This window comes from Dermacentor silvarum, chromosome 5 (genome assembly GCF_013339745.2).
Source record: "Dermacentor silvarum isolate Dsil-2018 chromosome 5, BIME_Dsil_1.4, whole genome shotgun sequence".
Classification (NCBI taxonomy): Eukaryota; Metazoa; Arthropoda; class Arachnida; order Ixodida; family Ixodidae; genus Dermacentor; species Dermacentor silvarum.
Window position 1 is genome coordinate 78,928,649 of NC_051158.1, and position 10,863 is coordinate 78,939,511.

The following is a 10,863-nucleotide window of genomic DNA, read 5'->3' on the forward strand; positions in this document are numbered from 1 at the left end:
TTGGCGTCAAATAAGTTCTTCCAAAAGACCAACCTACCCATTTCCGCATCAACAGTTACCGATGTCAGAGTGCAAGAGGTTGGCTGATGAGCTGCACGTATGTGCACACTACCACACACACACCGACCAAGTTGGTCGAGTGGCTGGTTTCGAACACTGTTCCCTCAGCACAGCAGCGCGATGCACAGCCCATTCGACCACTGAGTGCCAAGTGGGCCAGGTAAGCGGTAAAACGGTTCGATGCAAACACAGATAATACAAACGTAGATACTTGACCTTCCAAAAGAGAGTGAGATACCCTAAGGAGACTACAATGCAATAGTCTTCATCGTTGGATGAGTAATCAAGAGCGAATTTCAGTGTGTCAACACCGATCAACGAAGCCTGTTTCGGTAGTCATTGTACACCTGAATATTTGTCTGGACGGCCTTTTAAAGGCGCGCTGCTTCGAAACCCAAACTTTCGACCACTTTCTTTCCGCGGTGACATTCGCTTCAAAACTTTGTTGAGTACCGTAAACAATCGCTCATACGCATATGAATTTTCGACTGAAGCTCTGAAAACGACTTCTCATTGCCTTACCACACCACACATTTGTTGTGTAGGCAAAAAAAAATTATGTGCTATGACAAAAATTTAAGATCCGGGACTATGGCTGTACGTAAATCGAAGCTGATAAATCTCCATGCACGCCAATAATATCACTGAGTTTCTTCCATTACGTGGCTTTCTTCCTTTGATCGACTGATCAAAAATACCGCGAGTCATGTTGCGCATGCATGTCCCATGAATACGGAGAACAATTGTAATCGGCAACCGTAAGGATAGGAGTTATTTATGTTTCCATACGCTGTATTCTGCAGTTCGCCGCTCAAGTATCAAGATTTCCTACGATATGGCGTTACGTGTGTTTTTTCTCACTCGGGATTCGTGGGCTACTTGATTTTTTCTCGGCTTCTGTGCTTCAGACGTCTAAGTTTGAGGAATTCGCTGTTGTCAGATGCTCCGGCTTCGAGCCCAGCGCAATAACATGAGCAGCCCAGCAAAACGTGCGGCTTACGCACTAGCGCTGACTCAAGACAAGGTTGCAGATGGTACTTTGCTGCAAGTCTATAACGTGGTGCTTGACATTTTAAGCACTGCATATTACTCTGAAATCAGAGCTCCAGACGCCGACGCAGCATGTGCATACCCCGTACAAAATCGCGTAAAAATTGCGTCAATCAAGTTTCCTTCACAGGATAAATAAACTTTTGAAATGGAAGCCTAAACAGATGCTGCATCAGAAACGACGAGCATCTTCCTGGAAGCTTTGGGTCGTCGTTTGTACCCTGATGTAACAACACAATTTGCTTTTGAATTGAGAACAACTTTACTTTTTCCTTTTTTGTGCGGTCCATATTGTCGGATGTATTTATTCAGATATGCCGAGTGCATTGCTTGTTACACTAGCGCTTGTTTAATCACCAATGAACGTGCTTTTATCTGTGATATTCATTCCTATCACATGCATGCGGACCGACAGTGTGAGGGATTAAAACCAAAACGAATAAGCATATAAATAAAAATAACGCACCAGGGTAGGCGACTAGATACCAGACCCTGTCGATTACTAACCCTCATAGCATCTGCACCAAAATAGGGGTGTCTTACTGTGGCACAAGGTTGCAAGCTTTATGCAAGTTCCCTAAAAGGGGTCACCCAGAAAAGTGCAGCAAGGGTTCAAAGTATAGAAGTGTGCTACAGAAAAATTCAGACTAAATGGATGTTGTTGCCTTTTATACGAAGCAAATCACCAATATATTTCGTTCAATTGTCTCGTAGGAATAAAAAGTTGTCGCAGTTTCACCTGAAAGGTGAAGCATCAATTGCGATAGCAAATTTGAAGAGAGCTATACGGAGTAATGATAGCAGCTTTATCAGCTGTATAAACTTGGACATGCAGCAGCACCGGCAACACGCAGAACTGTTGTCGACGCCGTCGGCGTTTTGCCCGCGTTTGCTCAAAATGCGTGCGGCGTTGGTGACTGTTGCCGGAGCCTCTGATATAAATAGGCACTTGGTGCCGCAGCTAAACATCGCCTCCCTTCCCTCCCCCTCCCCCCCCCCCCACGGCCTTTCGTGCGTCGGAAGAAGGCACGTTTGCTCTACATATATGGTGATTGTAGAGGAGGGAAGAGACGCCTACTTCTGCAGCCCTTAAGGGAGCACAGAGCAGAACGCGCGTTTGTTCTCCGCCGTGCGTTCACTCCCCGTGAAAGCGCGCGTCCCTCGCGCCCTTTCACTCGCACATACAGCGTTCGGCGCGCGGCGAGGATTTCATCTCCATTGACGTCATACGGAACCTCACGGCGACGGCGACGCCGACGGCAGAAATCTGCTGTTGAGTGTCCATATAATTGCTATCGCAATAAAAAGAATTACTATGAGCCGCTTGAGCTATTTATGATTTACTAGTTTTACTAGTGTACATCATTTATACTTTTAGTGAAAGAGGAGTCAAACTGCACTTACTCTTCACATTTATAAAAATACTCCCTTTACAAATGTTTTAAATGCAGGAAAAAACAGTTTACCTTATACGAACAGGATGGCCATCTTAAGGTGCCAGCAGCACACTGGCTAGCAGGGCCGCGAACAGCAGCAATTAGAGCACTGCGATATGATATAGGGGATGAGGCGGAGGCGCACACTTCGCTTCCCGGTATTTCGTGCAGTCGTTCATAACGCCTGACGAACCAGAAAAGGCATTTTCGTGCACCTGCCCTTGAAAACGTTCACCCCCTATAGGACGAAGGGCACATTTATGGTATCATATTCATATAAAGCAGATAATGAGGGTTTCGATCTTGTATCTATTGTTTACCTAATGTTGCAGCCTAAACAGTATTGTTGTTCATGTATTATTTACTTCTGCGAAAGTGGCCGCTATTGTTTAGCAAACTAGTATCGCAGCTGAAACAGTCTTTGTGTACATGTATTACTTCTGCCAAAGCGCCCGCTGCCGGGTACTGGGAGGTGGGGCCAGTCAAGCTACATGTTGTAGCTTTTTTCCCACTTTCCCAACCTTATCTTATGTGCAATTTTCTTTTGAACTTTGTGTGGTAAAAATAAATCAACTTCAAACAATGAGCGCCAACTACGATGCAAATGCACCCCGTAAACAAAGTTCAGCTCGGCAAGGTAAAACATGCAACTCAAGGATTTATTTGGCAAATGTTGTTTTGCTATGCGCGTTAACGTTGTGCACTATTTATTCGTAATTATTGGCGAGCAGCGCAAACGCCACAGACAAAAACCGACCTAAAAGCCGTTTTTTTGTCATTTCTTTTTCTCATGTTTCGCCGATCGCACATGTGTCGGTACGCAACCGTTTTCTGTCCCCGTTTTAATGTTTCGCCGTTACTAATGTCTAAATATAGAGCCCACTCTTTAGTCGAGCCTGGTGCAGGCGTGATACCGGTGGGCACTTCCGCGTGTAAATATGTCAATCACTGTGTTGGCATTCGCCGTCGATGCAGAGGACACATAGTCATGTAAAACGCGCCCCCACAGCTGAGAAGTGGGAGGACATAAAATATACCCTGAAATCAAGACTGAGCGACTGAGAGGAAGACAGAATACGACCACAAATCCGCGCGTTCGCTTTCGGTGCCCAAGCTTCGTAGCTATCACACTTGCGAAGGTGAAAGCACAATTTACCTTGAACCCGAAGTTTACGCGAATGAACGGCTCCTATATTTATGTTAGAACCTTTCGAAAAAAAAAGCAGGGCCGGAAATACACGTACCGTCGCCTACGGACTGCTGAGATTCAGTCGCTGTGCCGTTCAATCTGGCGAGGCCACGAAAAGAACCGGTGGAGCTGAACGCCTCACCAGTTTCAGTTATGCTTGAGTGACCGACCGCGCACCCAAAAACCAGAAGAAACGACGGAACTTAAATCAACGTAGCTAGCGGCTGTGCCTGCTGCACCGTGCCGATCCGTCACATGCCATTACATTTTTGGCACCATCGAATGCAGCCCTCACTGGTCCAAGCTGATCCCACGCCCGGCAACAATAGGCTTGAACTAGTTTAGTTCATGTAAAGGTGCTAAAAGGGCAATTCCTTCAATTTTTGCTTTAACATAAAGGCAGATAAAAACAAAGATCGTGTTTGTCGGTCATATGTTTTTAATTTTGTTAATGGGAGCTAGATATATTTTAGTACTAGCATTATGTTTGTTCATTTATTCACCTAAAGCTATTTAGCTCCTCAAAAAATGGATGAACCTGATGGGCGATTCGGTTGTCATGTCTAGTAGAGAACGTTTATGAAGACAAAATGACGCACATATGGTGCCCATTACAAACACATTGGTAAATTAATTGCGCTGAATTACGGATCTCTATATATACCTTTGATAATTAACGTGAAAAAATCGGCTTATTGCTTCAACATTCGAGAAAGCAGGATATACTTACGAGTACACTTGTGAGGATTCTTCTTACCTAAAAGATAAACAAGAAAGCAGCCACAGTTAACTTTAAAATATTCTCGTTGAAGAGTTTTCTTCTGGAAACCATAAGTAATTGAAAGCCAGTAACCTCCCTCGCCAAAGAGAGGTTAACTCTTTTTATCACTGACAAATTAAAAGTACAACTTGCAATACGCGAAAACACTTCTTTGTAATTTTTTTACTGTGTTTTGTGGTGAATATTATTAAACCCCACTGCGTCACTTCAGCCTAGCTCATAGCCCCTGGGTTGATTTGGGACTTTCATCCTGAAGAACCAAATTTTTCTTCAATGTAGATAATAGAAGACACACATACAGGTAATTTTTTTGTTTGTACACATTTTTAGAGCCAATTGCGCACTTTACTCTTTTTACATTTACATAATCATCAACAACGCCTTTCATCTTGGATTTGACAGTCCTGTACGCGTGGGTTTAAAATAATGGCGACAAAAATTCCACACAGCCTAGTTGGGCTCTGTCCCCTCTTGGTCGACATTCTGTATCTTTGTAAATACATCGCGTAAATAGTTTCATTTGAGTAACATTTATTGGATGTGCTGTGCTACTCGTCTCCTTGGCAACGGAGTTACGCAGTGGTCTCCACATCCAGCTTTTGACATGCCTATCGGGGACGACAGCTGGTGCACGCCTGCGCCTGCATCGTCGGTTACCCAGTACGTTACCCTTACTTATCCGAATTACCACGGCGGATTATGTGGCCTTGTTGGTATTGACGCGGGAAAATGGCTGAGCATGTAGGAACTTATCAACATGTTGACGAGGTGGGTGCAAAATAATGTTAGCCGATGTCATTTTCTTAATCGAGGGAGCCCTGCGTGTTCGATTTCAGACACTTGAAAATGAGTTCACTAGCTGGTTCGGTGGCCTACAAGTTTGGGCGCCAGTACAGTGACGCCGACTGCTTGTCTCTTTGAAGCCAGACCACACGTACGCTTTCAGATGCGCGCAAGCTCGGGTATGCACAAGAAAGCATGCGCAGCGGGTGCAACACATCTTGTACGTATTAGGGTCCCTAGATAACATGACAGGGTGGGCAGGGAAGTTCATGTCGTTACCGACTCGCAACAGGCCTGCCGCAACTTTACAAACGGACGAACACCGGTGCTGGCGGCTAAGATTCTAGGCCTGAGGCTGCAAGAATGCCATCAAATCCCGTGGACGCCGCGTCACTCGGGACTGTAGGGGAACGAAAGGGCGAACGCCTTAGCTCGAGCGCTAATTAACCAAGCGGGGCAAAACCAATCGTCTGATCAATCCCCACCCTTTACCTTTGTGCCCCTGCCATCAAATTGCAACGACCGACTCGAGATCCAGCGACTCAACCACAGAATTTATCCTCCCCCTCACAAAAAGCTCAGCACTGAAGACGCAATAGCCCTCAGACTTATCCAAACAAACACATTCCCAAACCTACACAGATACAGCAAAATATACCCACAAACATATCGCGGCATCTGCCCCTGGTGCGGCGACACACGCCCTACGCTCTTTCACATCTCGGGGGGATGCGGCGGCAAACCTGAACATTTAAAGACGTCTAACACGTCATTTGAGCGGTGGGAGGTACAGCTGACCGGCGATACCCTGGCGGGACAAGAAGCTCTCGTCCAGCAAGTACGTCGAGCAGCCATGGCCAGTGGAGTCCTGGAATGAGGACACCACCCACTCGTCCTCAAGATCAACTCGATGGTGAAAATAAATGTTTTTCTCTCTCTGGTTTATTTAGGGACATTAGGACGGGTCGAATCGCAGTGAAATCCCGGCGACCAACTTCTCTCTGATTTCTCGCGCTCGGGCTACCATCGCGTCGGTGTGTCTGGCTATGAAGCTACGGCGTGGTACCATCATCTCTGAGTGAGACAGATTCAAGTCATGCGAGAAAGTGGCTTTCTGTTTATTTTGCGCTGATCTAACAGCTCTAAGAACAAAAGAATGACGTTTACAAATATTCGAGCATTCTAAAGCATTTTGAATGCCAAATACAAAATGGTGCCTGCTAAGGCGTCGATGAGTGTCAACAGCTAGCGCGCGCTGTCACGCGTGTCTCGTACATGAAAACCGGCATTCCTCACAAGGTGCTGCAGGCGCAACGTGCGTAGAATTGAGCTTGTGCACATCGGCAAGCATGTGCTTGGTAAACCCTCGACGACATGGATGCTTTCGGCTGAAACACAGAAACACGTAATGCTCGCTCGACGGGCTCCATACGGCAAGCGAAGCACTGGCGCCGACTCCAAACAAACAATTATCCTAATCTACACAAGCTAAGACAAATACACGGCTAACCACATTTCCCTTCTTTTTTGCCTTTTCCCAATAAAGTTTTACTCAACCCCTGCCGTTAAACTCCATCGCTCATATTTTTAACAGGGCCGCGTAACATAGACGAGAAACTGCGCCTTGCGATGACGTCACCGCGCGTTTCCTAGCAACCAGTTGGCACAGCTGTGCCACACTTAGCCAGCTTCGGCAATGCTCCTCTGCCGCCGCGCACCTGCTCCGTCTAGCCGTGACATCACTTGACCTCGCGTCACCTAGCAACGACCTGGAATAGCTGCTCACCCGCTTCGCCAAGCATGCCATCGCTTCGCCAAGCTCTTCACGCCGCCCTTCCCAGCCACCGCGCACATGCTTTGCCTAGCCACACCGACACCATGCCCTCGCAGAAGGATCACGTGACCTCAACTAAGCTCCGGCTCCCGCCAAAACCTCCTCACTCCGCCGGGTAGGCGAGGCCAAAAACAGGGATCTCACTGCGCGCCAACAGGGTTCGTGGGCTGCGTAGCCTTTGTCTAGCTTTGCCCGGCAAATGTGGAGGCGGAGCTTAGTCGTAACGTCACCGGGTAATAAAAGCTCGGATCCGCCGCGACGACGACAGAACTCTCGTTGACTCTGTGTCGAGTACATGTAGCCTTGATAGGGGACGACTAATAAAGATCTGGACACCCAAAGAAGAATCAACTCATCTCGAAGCGCTTCGCGCGGCCAAGCGAGAATATGCGCGTCAGCGGCGAACCGATTCGGAATATCGTGCCTAGCAGCATTTAGCATTTCCTAGTAAAACCAGTGCAGTGCCATAGCGATCCACTAATAATGCGCAAAAGCATAAATCCAGTTCTAGGCTTGCCTATCACCACGAGGACCGAGAAGCTAAAACAATTAGGCATGCATAACTTCCTCTCGGAGGTGATGGAGGTCGAGTAGATGTCTCACGTCGTGCGTCTATCGTCTTCGAGGATTGTTAGGTGCATCCTGGAATCCATAGACTGCCGTATTACGGAGACTAACGAGCGTAAAGTGACTCTACCGTCCTCGATCAGAGGTACGTTTGCGGTGGCTCCACTTCCAAGAAATGACCACCCGCAATACACTGTAGAGCATCGCATAGATCGGGCCTGTTCTTTATTGAAATCGGTTGCCGATAGTCGGGATCTCGAGACCTTTGTCGGTGCAGCCCAGCATGGGCATTCCGATTGGTTCTCAGTGGTCTCGGTCGACCATAGTGGCAAACTCTTATGGTCTGCCTCGGTTAGAAATGTTTTGGCAACGGTGGATGAGCTATAGTAATGAAGGACCTATCGCGTCCAAATATTACCACAGAATGGCGGTCCGCAGCTAGGGTTTCACCCCGGGCTCGAACTCGCTGGAGGCAGCGGCCATCCTCGGCAGCGAGAGGACTACCAGGTTTCACACCATAAAATGGTTCCCGGCCCACATTGGGCAAACGTACATCCCGATGTTCCCAACGCCAATGAGTTCGCCCATGACCGTGCGCGAGGTTTCGCTCACCGCAGTGGTCCCAGCGCATTTGCAGGCGGGGACGCCGGGAGGTACATGGACTCGCTCCTCACTTTCCACGAGATCATGACTCATTATCATCTGTATCGGAGGGCTTTTCCACTTCCTCAACCTAAACTCACTCGACCGCAATCGTCGGCATTCGGGATACTCCAAACGGGGTTTTTCCCTTCCAGGGCCAGGCTTATTCACTTCTCGGCCAACATCGAACCGCAATGTCCGGACTGCGGAGAGGCGTATTGCTCAGTAGCTCATACGCTCTGGCAATGTCCTGCGTTACGCGACAGAGAGTTCAAGAACGAAGAGGAGTGGGAGGAAGCCCTCAAAAGCGGTGACCTCTCGGTGAAACTTCGGGCTGCCCAGAGGGCCCGCGAGATGGTGGAGGGCCACGGTCTTCCGGTCACTGCGTGGGAGTGGCCCGCGACTGCTGCGGCTACCCCTGAAAGGGGGCGCCTCAACGCAGTTCCTCAGTACCTGAATAAAAATTGTTCGTCTGTCTGTCTCAGCAAACCTTAGCCAAGCCTAGTAAAACCTGGAAGAAGCTAGGTTGATCACCAGCTCCGCTGCTTACTCCAGCCTTCACCACTTGTGCAAGCTGCCCACATTTTTTTTCGGAACCACTTTGACATTTGCCGTCCTTCTTTCGCCGACTTTTGTGCGCAAGTGTGCTGTGTTGTCTTTGCGACGCATAATTTTTTTAATGTGCTAGGGTTAAGTGGCTGGTTTCGCGATGGCCTTGAACAAAGGCGCCGTCTAGTCGAGTGGTACGAAAAACACAACGTGACCTTCACCGATCGAGCGGCGGGAGGAGATGGGAACGAGCGGTGCGCGCAGACAGAAAAAAGAAAATCGTGTGGCGTTTCTGACGCAGTGGCGCACCGACGGGGGGGGGGGGGAATTCGGGGGTTGTAGCCCCCCCCCTCCCACGTGAGGCCGACTTAACCCCCCCCCCCCTTTTGTGTAACCCCCTTTCTTTCCTTACGCATTTGAGTGCTGCAACTGAGATGTAAGACGCGCAATCGTCTGCACCCTCGCAAAAAGCGCCTTTTTTTTACAATTTCTCGTGAAGAAATCGAAATTAGTGCTGTTTAGATGGTATTGGCAAACTGTAAACCCCCCCCCCCCCCCTGGCAGAGATCCTGGGTGCGCTACTGTTCTGACGTCACGCGGTGGCGCCGGCGATTGTGACGACGTCGACTGCGAAGCGAGACAGAAGGCGATAGAGTAAACTTTACGATAGAGCACGATTGCGCGGGGCCTAGCGGATTGCGTGGTAGACCTCGGAAGTACGCTACGGTCTCGCATGCTCGCCTAGCGAGAAACGATGGCGACATGCGAAGCGGCGGGAGGAAGACGCTCGACCGCGAGTGCTGATTTCCCCTGCTGAGAGGGTGCAACCTATAGTACGCAAGAGAAGCGTCGTTGGCGCGAGTGTGACCCCGCTATGCGAGCGCTCGAAGCCGCACCTAAGCGTCGAAAACGTGCCGACGAAGCCGAACTGCGAAAGCAGTACTGTCAGACGGCGCATTAACAAGTGTGCAGAAATCTTTCGCCTTGACGTGTTACCCGAGTACAACATACTGCCGAACTTTTTTTGATAGTAGAATAGTCGAGTTCGGAATAGTCTGACCTAAGTAATGAAAACGTAAACTTGGCGTCTAGTTTATTAGTGATAACTCAAAGGCATGTTTATGGAGTTGGCAATGTCGAGTGACTCTGCCGGCGAAAATGGTTTCAGCAAGCTATCATATAACCTTCAACGTTCATGTATTTCAGTCAACTCGTTCAGCGAGCCGCAGGTCCTTCTTGGGTTGCTGTGAGTGAAAAAGTTTCGGCCTAGTATTGCCGTTTACTTATTCGTAACTGGGCAGTAAGATTGTTATGATTGTTGTATGTGCAGATTTTTCCTGCAACTTTTACAAATCCTGCATACCATATTGTGTTGATAAGACAGTGAATATGTATACATATACATTCTTTATATTGTAGCGCAGAGAATTAAACACGTATAATACAGCGTAATTTCAGGTATCGAACTACTATTAATTTGGTACGTACTTTTCGGCGACCAGGGGAGCTATAAAGTCAAGCTGTTGCAATCTAGTTATGCACCATTTTTGCCACTAGCCCTCTGCGATTCGAAAACAAAAATACTTTCGGGCTACGTGCACTTGGCGTGTTGCTCTTGCGACTTCACCACAACCGCGAAAACTGATCTGATATAACGGGTACACATCACATTGGCTATGCATAATTAGGACAACTACAATCAAAATACATATTTCCTACTTAGCTCTTTTTTGTCGTTCGCCCGGCGCTATTAGTGAGAATTGTTCGGTCTGCGCCCACTTCGCCTTTTTGTCACAGTAGTGACAATGCTGCGAACGCTCCCCCGTCAAAGTGGCATGTACGCACTGACGATGCTTAATTGGCCGAACAGAAGTGAATTTTTGTAATAGCTGAAGACTGCCCATTATGAAAAAAAATAAATATGACTCCCCGCCGATTGATTTCACCCTGGTTGCTTTGCCATGCCGGGCAG